This window comes from Pelophylax lessonae, assembly GCF_965119305.1.
Source record: "Pelophylax lessonae genome assembly, chromosome: 3".
NCBI classification, from domain to species: Eukaryota; Metazoa; Chordata; class Amphibia; order Anura; family Ranidae; genus Pelophylax; species Pelophylax lessonae.
In genome coordinates, this window is record NC_138770.1 from 628,342,817 (window position 1) to 628,363,047 (window position 20,231).

The 20,231-nt window shown below is 41.9% G+C and overlaps 1 protein-coding gene across 1 annotated transcript in view; it reads right to left on the bottom strand.

The window, feature by feature from the left end:
- Positions 1-20,231, bottom strand: part of SYT14 (synaptotagmin 14) — a 408,651-nt gene that overhangs the window by 250,413 nt on the left and 138,007 nt on the right. The window lies entirely within an intron of this gene.

The following is a 20,231-nucleotide window of genomic DNA, read 5'->3' on the forward strand; positions in this document are numbered from 1 at the left end:
CAGAATGTTTTTTTTATCCTAATGCATTCTATGCATTAAGATAAAAAGCCTTCTGTGTGCAGCAGCCCCCTCAGTCCCCCATAATACTTACCTGAGCCCCCCTCGGTATCCAGCAGTGTTCATGAGTGCCTCAGCCGTCCAATCTCCTGATTGGCTGAGACACAGGAGCGGTGCAATTGGCTCCCGCTGCTGTCAATAAAACTCAGTTAACCAATCAGGAAAGAGAGGGGGCAGTGCTGAACGCCAGCTCCGAGTCTGAATGAACACACGAAGCTGCAGCTCGGCTCAGCTGCCCCCATAGCAAACTGCTTGCTGTGGGGGCACTCAACAGGAAGGAGGGGGAGCTCCAGCCAGGGACCCTAGAAGAGGTGGATCTGGGCTGCCCTATGCAAAACCACTGCACAGAGGAGGTAAGTATAATAGGTTTGCTATTTTAACAGAAAAAAACACTTGAAAGTGTACGACACTGGCTACAGAACTCTGAATATGCTGCATACTGTATGTATGCAGCACACTACAGCATATAAAATAAATACCACAAGCACTGCTTCCTCATATCAAGCCACACAACTGATTTGGAGTCAAAGTGATTTTGTTTTTTTTAAAGAAAAACACCCACCAAACAGCTAAATATACTGAAACTAAAAAACATACAATTGGGTCTGTTTTACCCCCCACCCACTCCTGCTTTGCCATTACAGAAAACGATTTTACAGGTCAGCAGACTACAGGAGGCAGGCAATGCAACCTCCAGCCTAGCAGAAATTCTGACAGCACTAATCACCTGTCGGAGATCTCTCATTCCATGAAACCAGCATAAATTCCTATTATTTCACCCATTAGCTAAAAAAATAGGTACTCCTAATGCAATTCAGTAGTCAGCTAATCACCAATCAAAAAATTATTTAAGTTACCTTAGAATGGAAAATGTAACTAAAGAATAATTCAATACATTTTACTCAAGTGTTCTTTAAAGTAGAATAGGCAAGCTTTTTTTTTCTTTTCATTTTAGATAGAGTCAGGGGATGGTTATAACTAGGGATGAGCCTATCTCATTTCGGCCGATAATGGGTTAACATTGCCGAAAATAATGGCCGCCGTGGGGAAGGAGGAGGGCGCAGCGCAGGGCAGGTTTTAAAAGTCCTGCCTCTGGCCGGCCGTCCGCCTCTCAATGATGTCCCTACTACGATCTGTGCATTATGAATGGACATACCAGGCGGGGGGGCGGGGCGAGCGGCCGCTATAGAGAGAACTAATGTGATCCATCCCTGTCAGCTCAGCACGACTATGTGTGAATGAGAAGTGAGCTGACATCGGGCGGGGGGGGGGGCGGGCGGAGCGGCCGCTATTAGCTGTAACTATGTGAGCCTTCACTTCACTGTCAGGCATGTATCTCCGCTGACAAGGAAGTGAAGCTCTCACATAGTTACAGCTAATAGCAGCCGCTCCGACCGCCCCCCCCCCCCCCCCCCCGCCCGGTGTCAGCTGACTTCTCATTCACACATAGTCCGGCTGAGCTGACAGGGATGGATCATAGTTATATCTATAGTGGCCGCTCGCCCTGCCCTCCCGCCCGGTATGTCATTTCATTCAAAACAGATCGTAGTAGTGACATCACCGGGAGGCGGTGCCGCCGGCCAGAGGCGGGACTTTTGAATGGACACCCGAGGAGGGACGCTGAGCCAGAGGGGGGAGGAGGGAGGGGGAGATGGGGGAGAGCTGAGGCAGTGGGGGGGGGGGGAGATGGGGGAGAGCTGAGGCAGTGGGGGGGGATGGGGGAGAGCTGAGGCAGTGGGGGGGGGGGAGGTGCTGAGGCAGCTTACCAATGATGTAGATCAAAGGAGCAAGAGTTCAAAACCCTAATACGTGTAAAATCACTTACTCACCCAGCGCTAAAATACACTATAAGAACAACTGAAATAAAAACCGTGAAGGTGAAAGCTGCTGCTATACAAGGGGAAAACTGAAATAAGGTGCAACAAATGCAGCTTGCATAAACCAATTTGTGGCACTAGCAGCGCTAAAAAATATTTTTTAGCGCTGCTAGTGTCACAAATTGGTTTATGCAAGCTGCATTTGATGCACCTTATTTCAGCTTACCAATGATATTAGTATTATGCAGCATGAGGGGGTTAATGTATTGTCACTGCAGGTCACTGCTGCATTAGTGACTGACCAGTGGCAGGTAATTAACCCCTTTGTGCTGCATTAGTGTGACCAGTATCAGTGTTAATTAACACTGGTTGCACTGATACTGGTTGCACTAATGCAGCACAAAGGGGTTAATTACCTGCCACTGGTCAGTCACTAATAGATGAGTGACCAGCAGTGACAATACATTAACCCCCTCATGCTGCATAATACAAATACCATTGGTAATTAAATTAACCTTTTGCCAACCCATCCACAGTACATATACTGTGACAGGGTGGCAGCGACAGGTGTACGTCGCTGCCTGTTTTTGGTGTATGCCCCTCTTCTATCTATTTTAAAAAAAATTTGGGGAAAAAGTCATTTTCAGTTTCGGTTTCAGTTTTCGGCCAAGGGCATCCTGCATTTTCGGTTTCGGTCCAAAATTTTCATTTCGGTGCATCCCTAGTTATAACCATTGTTTATATATATATATATATATATATATATATATATATATATATATATATACACACACATACACACGTGCAGCTCAAAAAAATTAAAGGAACACTTTTTAAATCAGAGTACAGCATCAAGTCAATTAAACTCCTGGGATATTGACCTGGGGTCAGTTAAGTAGCAGAGGGGGTTGTAAATCAGTTTCAGTTGCTTTGGGTTTAATGAAATTAACAACAGGGGCACTAGATGGGCAAAAATGAGATGACCTCCAAAACAGAATGGTTTTACAGGTGGAGGCCACTGAAATGTTTTCCCTACTCACCTTTTCTGACTGTTTTTTCACTAGTTTTGCATTTGGCTAGGGTCAATGTCATTACTGGTAGCATGAGACAATACCCGGACTCTACAGAGGTTGCACAGGCATTCCAACTTCTCCAGGATGGCACATCAATACGTGCCATTGACAGAAGATTTGCAATGTACCTTACCACAATCTAATGAGCATGGAGGAGATTCCAAGAAACAGGCAGTTACTCTAGCAGAGCTGGACAGGGCCGTAGAAGGTCCTTAACTAATCAGCAGCACCGGTAACTGCTCCTTTGTGCAAGGAGGAACAGGATAAGCACTGCCAGAGCCCTACAAAATGACCTCCAGTAGGCCACTGGTGTGAATGTCTCTGACCAAACAATCAGAAAAAGACTTTAGCATGGTGGCCCGAGGGCCCAACGTCCTCTAGTAGGCCCTGTGCTCACTGCCTGGCACCATAGAGCTCGACTGACATTTAACATAGAACACCAGAATTGGGAGGTCCGCCACCAGCACCCTGTGCTTTTCACTGATTCACCCTGAGCACATGTGACAGACGTGAAAGGGTCTGGAGAAGCCGTAGAGAAAGTTGTCAGGAAAGGGTTCACCTGCTGGTGGCACTGTGGCTCCCAGATCTATAGGCTGCAGTTCCAGTGTCCACCAGCGGGTGTCCCTCAGCAGCCAGAAGCTGAAATCTCATGCAATCAGTCATCACCTGATGCTGGTTGCAGGAAGTGTATTTAAACCCTGTGCATGCTCTTCTTTACTGCCTTGGTGTTGTTTGCATGTGCCCCTGACCTACGTTCATGTGTCCCTGCATCCTGATCCCGACCCTGCAGCCTGAATCCTTCCTACCTGCTTACTCTGTCTTCTGTTATCCTCTTCCTGTCCTGCCTTATTCGCAGCTCCCTCTACTTGATGCAATTGCCACAACCCCAGGTGCCTTAGGGAACCCGTGTCAGGTAACCAGTGCCTTGTGGAAACCTATATGGCTGTTGTGCGGAACAAGTCCTGGAAACCAGGCAAGCTACACAGTTGTAACCAGACATTTGGGTGTCAGAGTTTCGGTGTTGTCACATGACCCCAGGGCTAAGTTTGTGGATGACCCATGGTACCCCAGTGTTGAGATGCCTACTGTCTTGAGGGATCAAATGTCATTTGTCTCTAAGAATCTGGCCAACAGGATATCTAACCAGTTGCCTAACCCCAGGAGTGGGGTACCTAGCCTATTGTTTGATCTCGGCAGCAGGGCAACCTATTTGGAACCCGGCACTCCTTTGGCCTAAAAGACATTTTCCCTCTGGACATATTTAGCAACTGGGTATCTTTTATGGACTCCATCAGCTATGGCTGGTTGGAGCGCCCAGAGGTCACTCCTTAGAGGGGGGGGGGGTACTGTCAAGAAAAGGATTACCTGCTGGTGGCACTGTGGCTCCCAGATCTATAGGCTGTAGTTCCAGTGTCCACCAGCGGGTGTCCCTCAGCAGCCAGAAGCTGACATTTCATGCAATCAGTCATCACCTGATGCTGGTTGCAGGAAGTGTATTTAAAGCATGTGCATGCTCATCCTCAATGCCTTGGTGTTGCCTCCATGTGCCCCTGACCTGCATTCCTGCACCCTGATCCTTGACCCTGATTTTGACCCTGCAGCCTGAATCCTTCTTACCTGCTTAATCCGTCTGTTACCCTCTCCCTGTCCTGCCTTGTGCCCAACTCCCTGTGCTTTATTCTGTTTTCTGTATATACTTGGTTTGGACAGTTGTTCATTGTGTGTCACTATTTTTTAGTTATCTGGTTTCATTTACACAGTTTTAGTTTACTGGAGGTGCGTTTACATTTGTGTTATTCACTTTTTTTTTAAATAAATTATATTCTTTTACACTAAATGTGTGCCTGATATTCTCTGTGGCAGTCCACACATTTCTGGTCACATCTGTTACTGATACTTATGCTGCCTGTAACACCGTTCACCATGACCGGTTTGGTGGTGGGTCAGTGATGGTCTGGGGAGGCATTTCTATGGAGTGATGCACAGACCTCTACAAGCTAGACAGTGGCACCCTGACTGCCATTAGGTATTGAGATGAAATCCTTGGACCCATTGTAAGACCCTATGCTGGTGCAGTGGGTCCTGGGTTCCTCCTGGTGCATGACAATCCCTGGCTCCATGTGGTGAGAGTATGCATTGAATGGCCCCCAAACTCGCCTGACTTAAACCCAATAGAACACCTCTGGGACATTATGTTTTTGTCCATCTGACACCACCAGGTTGCACCTCAGTCTGTTCCGGAGCTCAGTGACGACGTTGTCAGGCATGCATACAAGCACATGGGGGCAATACAAACTACTGAGTATCATTTTGAGTTCACAACGTATGTACCATAATATATAGAGGTGAAGTAGATAGTGGCACTATAATAAAATGTCACTATGAAGGACGAGTGAATTAATCCAATGTGAAAAGAAACAAAATAGCAATCAAAAAATAGTGAATCCCACGAAAAAATAATATATATATAAAAAACAATAAAATGTCCATAACAATAAAATGTCCTTCAACGACTGTCCACCAAACCATGTGCACTGGTGACACCTAGAGCTGCACGATTTTGGCAAAAATGAGAATCACGATTTTTTTGCTTGGAATAAAGATCACGATTCACTCACGATTCTCAGCACCACGTATATTTATACATTTATTTTTTTTTTTCTTTAGGGATTACATTTTCTGCACATAGCACTAACTTTTCAGCATTTTTACTTGTGAATTATCAATATAATAATAATTAATGAAATTATTATTTTCATTATATATATATATATATATATATATATATATATATATATATATATAAAATACAATAAATAATATAATGAAAATAATAATTTCATTAATTATTATTATATTGATAATTCACAAGTAAAAATGCTGAAAAGGTAGTGTTATGTGCAGAAAATGTAATCCCTAAAAAAAATAAATAAATAAATGTATATTATAATGAAATGAAATATATATATATATATATATATATATATATATATATATATATATATATATAATTCATTCATTACAATATACATTTAATTATTTATTTTTTAGGGTTTTCCCCTCTCTCCCCCCCTCCTCTGTCCTTGATTACCTCATGGAAAGCTCATCATCATGCCATAATTTTCTCGGACCCGTGAACAAATAGGACCTCGTCACTTCTGGGGACAGAGCAGGTGGGGCTGAGGTGGGACGGAAGACACCGTCGCGTCATCTGCAGACTTGAATTGAGGAGGCGTGACGGAGGTGCGGCCTGCCGCGTCATCTGCAGAGTGCTCAATGGAGGAGGCGTGATGGAGGTGCAGCCTGCCGCGTCATCTGCAGAGCACTGAATGGAGGAGGCGTGACGGAGGTGCGGCCTGCCTCGTCATCTGCAGAGCGCTAAATAGAGGAAGCGTGACGGAGGTGTGGCCCGCCGCGTCATAGAGGAGGCGTGACGGAGGTGCGGCCGTGAAATAACCCCACCCCCAGAATCGCCGATATTCGTGATGGAGATCGCATAGGGGGGTGGATCGAGATCGCAATCCCAGAACGATTAATCGTGCAGCTCTAGTGACACCTCTCCGCTTTAGATGTCCACTCACCAAAAGAAATAGCCAAATATTCTCATATTTAGCAAACAAAGCACGCACCCCCTCAAGGGTTAATGATGTTCCACATCAGGTGCCCAATCCTCAATGTTAATCCACATGTATGGTGAATGTGTAAAACAAAAGGAAATACCAATAATGCAATATTGTTTATGAAAATTTATTTAAATCTAATTAGTGTCCAAAGCACTCACATTGTACATAATAAAATAGCGCATTAAAAATTACAGCAAAATTGCTGGCATAGCCTGGCTTGCCTCAGACCGTGGAGTGAAACAGCCGTGTCTCACCCAACCTCGCTCAATGTCTTTGGATCGTCACTTCCAGTAAAGCAAAATATAATTTCCGGTCGCTGTACAGCCATGTCCCAATGCAATTCATCATACAGACTTCATCCTGGGATTGGCTGTATGGCACAGCAACCTCCTTTATAAACAAATCAATATGCTTATGTGTTATCATCAGCCAATAAGTTCTCCCATGTCTCCGCGACCACGATATGTTTACAATCTACATACCCAAAAAGAACATAAGTACCTCATAAAAAGCCTCTCTATAGATAAGAGCTCCCCCGAGTGTACAACTACTGTCCAAAACAGGCTTAACCTAATAAATAATCAACTATCTATTTAATTTAAAACTAATTACCAACAGCTCACGAGTCTGATGAATAATTAACCTAAAAAAAAAAAACATGAGTGGGTAGATCAATCAAATTAATGGCGCCAAAAAATAAAAATTACTAATAAAGGAATTGAGATCTAACTCAATATTTAACCCTCTTGGCGCCATGCCTTTGAATAAAAAAAATCCATTTAGTTTCTCTTTGTGATAAATCCCTCACCCTGTTGGAACCCACTTGGTGAGGGATAGACATAGTCAATGCCACAAAATTGTAAAATGTGGGATTTCTATCAAGTTTTTCTTTAACATGAAGGGATACACTATGCTTCCTAAAACCCTTTTTAATATTAGCAATGTGTTCAGCTATTCGGATACATAGAAGTCTTTTGGTTCTCCCCACATAATAAAGACCACATGGGCACCACAACAAATAAACCATATGTGTTGTATTACACGTGATAAATATCTATGGTAAAGATTTTATTGTCTACATTAGTAATAGATGTTCTACCGCTATTACTAATCTGCACCTTCCTACAAGAAATGCATTTGCGACATGAAAAAAAAAAACGTTATCAAAATTAATCTTTTGTTGGCCAGGTGGGTCCAAATTTTCATAACCACATTGTCTACAAAATTGGGGTCTTTCCTATAAAAAAAAAACTTGGGCCTATCCGGCAGCACAGGTCCCAAATCTCTGTCCTCGATATTCCTATACTGATAGTGGAAATTCTAGATAAAGCTCTACTGATGTTGTTCTGATCTAGGTTTTGATTTCCCATCTTTATTTATCAAACATTTAGCTCTAGGCAAATTAGCTACTTCATTAATTGTTTTTCAAACATTCCTCATTGTAAACTTTTTGTAGGAATTTTTCCTTCAAAATCGATGCCTGCATAAAGTAGTCACCCAATTTACTAGTTACGTTTGACTTTCAACATCTGTCCCTTAGGAATATTCCTAATCCATGCTGGATGATGACCACTTTTGATCGATACATAACTATTTCTATCTGTTAGTTTAAAGTAAACCTTGGTGGATAATTCATCATTAATCCTTTCAATCATGACATCCAAATAGTGGATAGTGAACCATACATCCTGATACTCATGCATTGGAGGACGTTGGTGCCAACGTGGGCCCCGATGGTGAGATTGGTCTAGGAGACGAGTTTCCCCCCTTTGTTGAGAACTCTAATGCAGTTAACCGCTTGCCGACCGCCGCACGACTATTTACTGCGGCGGTCAGCCCCTCACAGTACTACGTCCCTTGCCTGTTAGGCTCTAGGGAGCTAGCGCGCGCCGCCGGAGGCGCGCTCCCGCTCGCTCACGGACCCCCCCCCCCCCGCGAGTGACCGGAGGACCCGATGTCTGCCGGTCACTCGCGATCGTCCGTTACACCGGGAGAAAGGCAGGCGGCTAATGTAAACAAAGCCGTCTGTCAATCTCCCCTGTGTAACAGCACAGATCATACAGTCCTACTATGTATCTCTGCTGTTACACACACAGCCACATCCAATCACAGTTAGAATCACGCCCCTAGGGACACACTTAACCCCTCCCTCTCCAATAAAGTTAACCCCTTCTTTGCCAGTGTAATTTTTACAGTAACAGTGCATACGTATAGCACTGATTACTGTAGTAATGTCACTGGTAACCCCAAAAGTGTCAAAAATGTCAGTCAAGGGTCTGATCTCTTCGCCGCAATGTCGCAATCCCGCAAAAAAAAAAAAAAAAAAAAATCGCAGATCACCACCATAACTCATTAAAAAAAAAAAAAAAACAATAAAAATGACAAAAATCTTTCCCTTAGTTAGTAAACGCAATAACTTTTGCGCAAACCAATGAAAATACGCTTTTTGCAATTTTTTTTTTTTACCAAACATATGTAGCAGAAAACAAATTGGCCTAAAATGTTAAAACATTTCGATTTTTACATTTTTAGGGGGGAATTTCATATAAAAAAATGTGAAAAATATTATTTTTGCAAAATTGTGGCTCTTTTTTTGTTTATAGCGCATGATCAAAAAATCTCACAGGTGATCAAATACGTTTATGTTTCCATTAAAATGGGTTTCCCTACCCCCATTCCCTTGATCTGGATTAATGTTATATGTATTAAATCTAACACTACCACCATCACCCCCAATCTGGAGGTTACTGGTCTCTGGTCTGATGTTCTGCCATAAATAAATATTATTATTTTTAAAGTCCATAGAATCCTGTTAAAAAACAATGTACTTTCTTTTTTTGTATATCCGTATCTACCTTTTCCAATTTATTGTTAGTATTAATGTTAAACTCCTTAAATTAATTAGTATCATAATTTTTTTTTTTTTTAATACATGTATACAATTATTATTTTTATATATTTATTGGTGGGTGCACAAATTCACTATCCACACTTTAGATCATAAAATATTTATTTTTATGTGAGGGTTATTTGAGTGTAACCCCGCACTATTATTGTATTCAAGTTTTTTTTTTGGTTTGGTTCACTTTTAGCAAGAACTGGGCTGTGGGTGTAGGTGGGTTCACTTCCCTCCTATTTTTTAACATTAATCTTATTGTTCAATCTCTTGAGTTTGACTTTTTTCCTTTTCAGGACTAATGTCTAGAGTTCCCTCTCCGCTCTATTAAAAAACTCCAACCATTCCTCCATGAACTGTTTATCATTTAAACCATCCTGGGGGGCTACTTCCCATCTAAGACTCCTGAACAAAAATGTTCTCTTTCAAGTAATGTACAAACGTAAGAACGTCCCACCATGTTTTCACCTGTTTTTCCAATGCATTTTCTAAAGAATTAAAAATAGCTGTATAATCCTCTTTGTTTTGGGTAATCAATTGGCTCGATGAAAATATAGATTCAGGGTTTTTTTTTTTTTTTTGAGCATCGATTACAGATCCTGTGGTTGGTTTTACCATTTTAAGTTGCTGCAATGAAATTTCAGCAAAATGGACTAGCCTGCTGCATAATTTTTTCAATTTGATTTCGGGGGGTCTTTGAATTTAGCCCGCTGTTGGTTGATCATTTTCATTTCCATTAAAATGATCTGGTGTCCTTTCGTTCCTAACACATTACCCAGTCCATACCAGTATAGATATCCAGCATATTTTTTTTCACCATTGAGATCTGATGTGTTTTCAAAGTGTTCCCTTAATTTTTTGTGTGTGTGTGTTTTTTACTGTGTGTGTGTATATTATATATATATATATATATATATATATATACATATATACATACATACACACACACACACACACACACATACAGTATATTTAGATTTAGCTGAAGTTTCTGTCCCATAGCCAAAACAGGAAGTAAGAGGAAATCCCTGTAAATTAAGGGGAATCCTTGCGCCCCCTTAGGTCATCATAACTGTCCCCGTTGAAAGATTTCCCATCTATTTTCTTTCACATTCACAATGATAATGGTAAACAGGTCAAGCGCACAGGCCAAAATAAAAACCTAATAGACGTTTTGATCCCTCTCCACTTTATTCAAACTGGATGAAAGAGCCAGGAGAAACTGGTCTCAGAAAGGTTACCAAGAAGCATACAGCAACTCTGAAGCAGTTGCAGGAATTTTTGACAATGAGCGGTCACTGTGTACAACAAGATCACAAATTCTCCACAAATGTGGCTTGTATGGGAGAGTTGCAAAAAAAAAAAAAAAAAAGGCCACATGCAGTCATGACTGAGCTTTGCCAAAACCAGCCTTGAAGACTGAGGCCACATGGAAAAAGGTATCTGATGAGACTAAAATTTAATTATTTGGCCTCAACACTAAACAATATGTCTGGCGGAAATCCAATACATTTCATCATCCAAATAACACCATTCCTACAGTAAAGCATGGAGGTGGTAATATCCTGTTATGGGGATGTTTCTCTGCAGCGGGGACTGAAGCACTTGTCAGGATAGAAGGAAAAATGGATGGAGCAAAATACCGTTAAATTCTTGAGGAAAATGCTTGAGGTGTACCTTCCAACATGACAATGACCCAAAGCACACAGCAAAAATGACCACACAGTGGTTGAAGGAGAAAAAGGCAAATGTCCTTGCATGGCCTTCTAAGAGCCCAGACTTAAACCCCATTGTGGAATGACTTGAATACTGCATTCCACAAACGGTCCCCATCAAATCTAACTGAACTTGTGTGGGCTAATATTGCCAAGTCTACATGTGCAAAGTTAGCTGAGACATATCCCAACAGACTAAAGTCTGTAATTAAAGCAAAAGGTGATTTAACAAAATTACTGATATAAGGGGGTGACCTTTTTCCAACTCAGTGATAGTGTTTTAGATTTTTTTTTTTTCTGACATGTTGGTGTTACATCTTTCACTTGGATGTAATAAGTTGCACTAGTAAATACAGTTGGATAAAACAAACTGTCTTCATTTCAGGCTGCAAAACAACAAAATGTTGTTCTTTTAAAAGGGGGGGGGGCGATTCTTTTCTATACCCACTGTATATACTATACCCGCTGATGCCCAAGACATTAATGCCCCGTCTCTCCACCTCGTCCAATCAGAGACTGCTTTGCTTCTATTAGAAAATGCAAAGCATTCTCTGAATTGCACCTGTGGTCAGCGGCCGACCTTCTGTATATACAATACATCAGGCCAGCCACTCGGCATGGGACTTGGAAGTAAGTGGAGATCTCCAGAGTAGCGGTATCTACAGTGATTTTCAGTATCCAGGGGCATCAGCCAGGTATGGTATACAGATAGTTACATTGGTCAAAGCTGAAACCAATATAACTATGCAAAAATATACCATGCAAGGAATTCCTCTCTTAAAAATGTATTCTTTGTTGGGAATTAGGTTACTTTTTTCAGCCAAAAAGGTATAGCAGGTGCTTCAGGATAACTGTTTTCTGCAGACCTCTCCCAAAGCCCGACCCCACACATGCGAGATGATAACAGCTTAAAGTGTATCAAATTCCAAAAATAAAAAGGTAATTTTATCGCAGCTCATCAATCCTTAGATGTTGTTTCTTTATAGATAGCAATTTAAGCCACTACAAAACTGCAATTTTTTTTTAATTTTTTTTATTTTTAATTATGCCCTCTCAAATGTATGATAAAAACCTTCTCTTAAAACAAGATGTTCACACAGCTGTAAACCCTGACATTTAGTGAAATCTGGACTACAGGTATAAAAATTACAGTTCTAAATGCCTTTTTAAAAAAAGGAACAAATCCAGTAAAACTAGAATTCTGGGGACAAACAAAAATTACATTTCTCTGCCTAATAAATGGTCCCATGGTTTTACGTAATTTAGTTAAAGCCTGTAGGCAAGCCACTGAGGATATCTGATCTAAGTCAATTGTATTAACCACTGAAAAATAGAATGATATCAAGTATACGGTAACGGAACGCCCTGCTAAAGACCATCCTTTGATTTCATAATGATGCTGTTATTAAATATTAACTAGTGCTAGGTACATTCATAAGTTACATTGCGGACTTAAAAATGGGGTTTGTTATAAAAAACATACAGTATCTCACGAAAAGTGAGTACACCCCTCACATTTTTGTAAATATTTTATTATCTTTTCATGTGACAACACTGAAGAAATGACACTTTGCTACAATGTAAAGTAGCGAGCTTGTATAACAGTGTAAATTTGCTGTCCCCTTAAAATAACTCAACACACAGCCATTAATGTCTAAACCGCTGAGTACACCCCTAAGTGAAAATGTCCAAATTGGGCCCAACTAGCCATTTGCCCTCCCCAGTGTCATGTGACTTGTTCGTGTTACAAGGTCACAGGTGTGAATGGGGAGCAGGTGTGTTCAATTTGGTGTTATCGCTCTCACTCTCTCAAACTGGTCACTGGAAGTTCAACATGGCACCTCATGGCAAAGAACTCTGAGGATCTAAAAAAAAAATATTGTTGCTCTACATGAAGATGGCCTAGGCTATAAGAAAATTGCCAAGACCCTGAAACTGAGCTGCAGCATGGTGGCCAAGACCATACAGCGGTTTAACAGGACAGGTTCCACTCAGAACAGGCCTCACCATGGTCAGCCAAAGAAGTTGAGTGCACGTGCTCAGTGTCATATCCAGAGGTTGTCTTTGGGAAATAGATGTATAAGTGCTGCCAGCATTGCTGCAGAGGTTGAGGGGATGGGGTGGTCAGCCTATCAGTGCTCACACCATACGCCACACAGTGCATCAAATTGGTCTGCATGGCTGTCGTCACAGAAGGAAGCCTCTTCCAAAGATGATGCACAAGAACCCCCCCCCCAAACAGTTTGCTGAAGACAAGCAGACTAAGGACATGGATTACTAGAACCATGTCCTGTGGTTTGATGAGACGAGACCAAGATAAACGTATTTCGTTGAGATGGTGTCAAGCATGTGTGGCGGCAACCAGGTGAGGAGTACAAAGACAAGTATGTCTTGCCTACAGTTAAGCATGGTGGTGGGAGTGTCGTGGTCTGGGGCTGCAGGATTGCTGCCGGCACTGTGGAGCTACAGGTCACTGAGGGAACCATAAATGTCAACATGTACTGTGACATACTGAAGCAGAGCATGATCCCCTCCCTTTGGAGATTGGACCGCAGGGCAGTATTCCAAATTGATAATGACCCCAAACACACCTCCAAGATGACCACTGCCTTGCTAAAAAGCTGAGGATAAATGTGATGGACTGCCCAAGCATGTCTCCAGACCTAAATCCTCTTGAGCATCTGTGGGGCATCCTCAAAACGGAAGGTGGAGGAACGCAAGGTCGCTAACATACACCAGTTCCGTGATGTCATCATAGAGGAGTGGAAGAGGACTCCAGTGGCAACCTGGGAAGCTCTGGTGACCTCCATGGCCAAGAGGCTTAAGGCAGTGCTGGAAAATAATGGTGGCCACACAAAATATTGACACTTTTGACAAAATTTGGACATTTTCATTTAGGGGTGTACTCACTTTTGTTGCCAGCAGTTTAGACATTAATAGCTGTGTGTTGAGTTATTTTGAGGGGACAACACATTTACACTGTTATACAAGCTGTACTACACTCACTACTTTACATTGTAGCAAAGTGTAATTTCTTTGTGTAATTTGTGTAAATCTTTGGCCTAAATGCTGGCAGCAAATGAAAAACGTGAATTGCTAAAGCTATCCATAAAAAAATGAAATTGTGCTACAGGCAGATGGAATAAAGCTGGCCATACACTTTTGGATTTTTTTGCCTTCTACCTGCAAGCTGAATGATAAAAATCTAGCAGATTCTTCCATCCAAACTATACAGTGCGGATGGATGAATCTTCCCGCTGGGTTATTGTACTTCGACAGTCACTGGGGGTAGCTGTCCGAATACTTGAACAGCGGCTTCATCTGATGCAGATGTCGTTTGGTCCACAATTTTCTGCCTAGCTTCTTCAATTTTTTTCCAATAAAGGAGGTTGGGTGGAGGGGGCCAACAGGGCCACCAACTTAGTGAATTTCAACTGGTTCATCAGGAACCAACAAAAACATGAACATTGTATGGCTAGTCAGTACCTTATAACTTTGTACAATTCTTTTAATTTTCTAAATGGTACAATGCCAAAAAGGATGGAGAAAACAAAAAATTACCCATAACAACTTGATAAAAAATAATGTTCTTTAAGGAACATACATTCCACAATAAGAATTATGCTACCAAAATTAGTGTGTGATGTAAATTGGCATTTTGCTGAAACCCAGAGCCACTGAGCAGCAGTAAATCATGAAGGGTAACTAAACCCATCGATTTTAACAATTTCATTTCAAATCCATTGTGGTGGTGTATAGAGCCAAAAAGATTACAATTGTGTCGATGTCCCAATATTTATGGGCCTGACTGTAGCTGCCCACCCCTCTGTCCTAACTACGTGGGTCTTCTTGTAAAATTGCTTTATCCTGTTGTGAAGTTATTCCCCTGCTTTTGTATCATTGGCACTGAGATTTAACTATATTTACATCCAAATCAGGTGAACGGTGTTGGAATTACAACAGTTTGTATATGTGCCTCCCACTTTTTAAGGGACCAAAAGTAATGAGACTCATTAACAATCATAAATCAAACTTTCACTTTTTAATACTTGGTTGAAAAACCTTTGCAGTAAATTACAGCTTGACGACTGGAACGCATAGACATCACCAGACGCTGCTGGGTTTCATCCCTGGTGATGCTCTGCCAGGCCTCTACTGCAACTGTCTTCAGTTCCTGTTCTTGGGGCATTTTCTCTTCAGTTTTGTCTTCAGCAAGTGAAATGCATACTCAATCGGATTCAGGTCAGGTGATTGACTTGGCCATTGCATAACATTCCACATCTTTCCCTTAAAAAACTCTTTGGTTGCTTTCGCAGTATGCTTCGGGTGATTGTCCATCTGCACTGTCAAGCGCCGTCCAATGAATTCTGAAGCATTTGGCTGAATATGAGCAGATGATATTGCCCCAAACACTTCAGAATTCATCCTGCTGCTTTTGTCAGCAGTCACATCATCAATAAATAAAACTGAACCAGTTCCAATGGCAGCCATACATGCCCATGCCATGACACTATCCCCACCATGCTTCACTGATGAGGTGGTAAGCTTTGGATCATGAGCAGTTCCATTCCTTCTCCATACTCTTCTCTTCCCATCACTCTGGTACAAGTTGATCTTGGTCTCCTCTGTCCATAGGATGTTGTTCCAGAACTGTGAAGGCTTTTTTAGATGTTGTTTGGCAAACTCTAATCTGGCCTTCCTGTTTTTGAGGCTCACCAATGGTTTACATCTTGTGGTGAACTCTCTGTATTCACTCTGGTGAAGTCTTTTCTTGATTGTTGTCTTTCGCACACATACACCTACCTCCTGGAGAGTGTTCTTGATCTGTCCAACTGTTGTGAAGGGTGTTTTCTTCACCAGGGAAAGAATTCTTCGGTCATCCACCACAGTTGTTTTCCGTCGTCTTCTGGGTCTTTTGGTGTTGCTGAGCTCACCGGTGCATTCTTTCTTTTTAAGGATGTTCCAAACAGTTGATTTGGCCACACCTAATGTTTTTGCTTTCTCTCTGATGGGTTTGTTTTGTTTTTTCAGCCTAATGATGGCTTGCTTCACTGATAGTGACAGCTCTTTGAATCTCATATTGAGAGTTGACAGCAACAGATTCCAAATGCAAATAGCACACTTGAAATGAACTCTGGACCTTTTATCTGCTCCTTGTAAATGGGATAATGAGGGAATAACACACACCTGGCCATGGAACAGCTGAGCAGTCAATTGTCCCATTACTTTTGGTCCCTTAAAAAGTGGGAGGCACATATACAAACAGTTGTAATTCCTACACCTTTCACCTGATTTGGATGTAAATACCCTCAAATTAAAGCTGAAAGTCTGCAGTTAAAGCGGTTGTATCCCGCTTTTTGACACTTTTACCTACAGGTAAGCCTATAATAAGGCTTACCTGTAGGTACAAATAATATCTCCTAAACCGGCACGGTTTAGGAGATATTTACAGTGCATGCAGCCGCTCGCGCGAGCGGCGCATGCGCTCTGAAGGTCCGGGGGGACCTTCAATTAACTTGCCGGGAGCTTGCCGGAAAAATCACTCCCGCGCGCATGCGCGGGAGTGACGTCATCGCGGCTCCGGCCAATCAGCGCGCTGGAGCCGTCTCTTCCGGCCAATCAGCGCGCCAGAGCCGCCGAACCCGGAAGAGACGACGAGGGATCATGGCAGCGCCCGCATCGATGTCCGGGGGTCCGTGTCGGGGCTTCGTTTTAAGGTAAGTTAAACATAATGGGCTAGTATGCGATGCATACTAGCTCATTATGCCTTTGTCTTGCAGGTTTTTATTTTTTTTTTTTATAGGGTTTACAACCGCTTTAAAGCACATCTTGTTTGTTTCATTTCAAATCCATTGTGGTGGTGTATAGAGCCAAAAAGATTAGAATTGTGTCGATGTCACAATATTTATGGACCTGACTGTATATGGCAGAAGAGGTTCAGTGTAAGAAAATGTAAAGTAATGCACTTGGGAGCTAAAAATAAGCATGAAAGTTACACGTCAGGGGAAATCGAGGATGGAAAACGATCTGGGGGCCCTAGTAGATGACAGTTTCAGCAATAGCATGCAATGCCAAGCTTCAGCAGGCAAGGTAAGCCAAATGTTAGCATGTATTAAAAAGGGTATTTACTCCAGAGATAAGACTATAATTCTACCACTTTACAAAACTCCGGAACATCCATTTCTCATCACCAATCTTCAGAAAGGATTTCCTTGAACTGGAATAAAGGGCTAGCCGACTGCCTTAATGAATACTTCTGTTCAGATTTTACAGAAGAAAAAGGAGAAGGACCTCCACTTGAAAGGATGACTAATGAATCGTTTGATGCATGTGTCTTTACAGAGGAAGACGTTCTAAGATTGCTGTCTACAGTGAAGACAAATAAGTCACAGGGTCCTGATGAGATACACCCAAAATTATTAAAAGAGCTTAGTGGTGAGCTGGCAAAACCATTAACAGATTTATTTAACCAATCATTAGTAACAGGAGTCGTCCCGGAAGATTGGAAATTTGCAAATGTCGTGCCCATTCACAAGAAGGGTAGTAGGGAGGAATCGAGCAACTATAGACCAGTGAGTCTGACATCAATAGTAGGCAAATTAATGGAAACCCTATTAAAGGATAGGATTGTGGAACATCTTAAATCCCATGGATTGCAAGATGAAAAACAACATGGGTTTACTTCAGGGAGATCATGTCAAACAAATCTTATAGATTTTTTTGACTGGGTGACTAAAATAATAGACGGTGGAGGTGCAGTAGACATTGCATATCTAGATTTTAGTGAGGCTTTTGACACTGTCCCACATAGAAGACTTATCAATAAACTGCAGTCATTGAGCATGAACTCCCATATTGTTGAGTGGATTAGGCAGTGGCTGAGTGACAGACAACAGAGGGTTGTAGTCAATGGAGAACATCCAGAACAAGGTCATGTTACCAGTGGGGTACCTCAGGGATCTGTACTGGGACCAATTTTGTTTAATATCTTCATAAGTGATATTGCAAAAGGCCTCGATGGTAAGGTTTGTCTTTTTGCTGATGACACAAAGATATGTAACAGGGTTGATGTTCCTGGAGGGAAACGCCAAATGGAAAAGGATTTAGGAAAACTAGAAGAATGGTCAGAACTCTGGCAACTGAAATTTAATATGGATAAGTGCAAGATAATGCACCTGGGGCATAAAAACCCAAGGGCAGAATATAGAATATTTGACACAGTCCTGACCTCAGTATCTGAGGAAAGGGATTTAGGAGTAATTATTTCAGAAGACTTAAAGGTGGGAAGACAATGTAATAGAGCAGCACGAAATGCCAGCAGAATGCTTGGATGTATAGGGAGAGGTATAAGCAGTAGAAAGAAAGTAGAAAGAAAGTGCTTATGCCGCTGTACAGAACACTGGTGAGACCTCACTTGGAGTATTGTGCGCAGTACTGGAGGCCATATCTCCAGAAGGATATAGATACTCTAGAGAGAGTTCAGAGAAGAGCTACTAAACTAGTACATGGATTGCAGGAAAAAAACTTACCAGGAAAGGTTAAAGGACCTTAACATGTATAGCTTGGAAGAAAGAAGAGACAGGGGGGATATGATAGAAACTTTTAAATACATAAAGGGAATCAACTCGGTAAAGGAGGAGAGCATATTTAAAAGAAGAAAAACTACCACAAGAGGACACAGTAAAGTAATACTTCCTCATATTACTTTTAAACCTTTGCCCCTCTAATTTAAAACTGAGAGAGTAGTGGATGCATGGAATAACCTTCCTGCAGAAGTGGTAGCTGCAAATACAGTGAAGGAGTTTAAGCATGCATGGGATAGGCATAAGGCTATCCTTCATATAAGATAGGGCCAGGGACTATTCATAGGATTCAGATATATTGGGCAGACTAGATGGGCCAAATGGTTCTTATCTGCCGACACATTCTATGTTTCAATGTTTCTATGGAAAGAGTCCAGAGAAGGGCAACAGAGCTAAAAAGGGGGCTAGAGGACTTCACTTATGAGGCATGACTAAAAAATAAAAAAACGTATTCTCCCTGGATAGACAACACTTAAAAGGGGTTATGATAGAGGTATACAAATGTTTAAAATGAGGATTTTAGCATAGGGAGGAAACTTTTAATCTGAGATCTCTACAAAAAAAATCACGTGGCCGCACAATGCAGTTAGACAAAAACAGTTCAATCTTAAACTGTGTAAGGGACTCTTTACTGTTAGCACAGTAAGGATGTAAAACTCCCTTCCATAGTTGCTGGTGTTAGCGGGGAGTTTCAAAGTTCAAAAAACATTTAGATATATATTGACGCAAACACAATGTACAATGCACAAGAATATGGAAAACCATAGTCACGCACATGCTTAGGTTGAATTGAATGGACCGGACCGGTTTCTTAATTCAACTTTATCAACTTAATTCAACTTCATAAAATGTAAGTACCTTTCTTTTATAATTGGCTGGTTACTTTGAAGCTAGACTGAAAGTTATTGTAAAGTCTTGTTATATTTTCTAGTAAAATACCAAACATATTATACTATACTGATTTTGCACAGGGCAGCCAGATCCTCCTCTTCTCGGGTCCCCGGCTGGAGCTCCTGGCCCCTTCCTCATGTTGAGTGCCCCCACAGCAAGCAGCTTGCTATGGGGGCATCCAAGCCGAGCTGCAACTTCGTGTATCTATTCAGACACAGAGTGAGTACCCGTTCGGCCGTGCCCCCTCTCTCTCCTGATTGGCTAACTGAGTTTGACTTACCTGCAGTGAGAGCCAATTGCGCCGCTGCTACGTCTCAGTCAATTAGAAGAGTGAGTCCTGGATGGCTGAGGCACTAGTGGACATCACTGGATAGAAAGGGAGCTCCGGTATTAGGGGGCTGCTGCACACAGGAGGCTTTTTATCTTAACGCATGAAAAGGATTAATATAGAAAACCTTCTGACTTTATAACCCCTTTAACCACTTACAGACCAGCCGCCTTAGTGTCCTGCGGCAGATCGGCTCTGTTACGCAAAATGATGTACATGTACATCGCTTCGTGTAGCAGTTCGTGTGG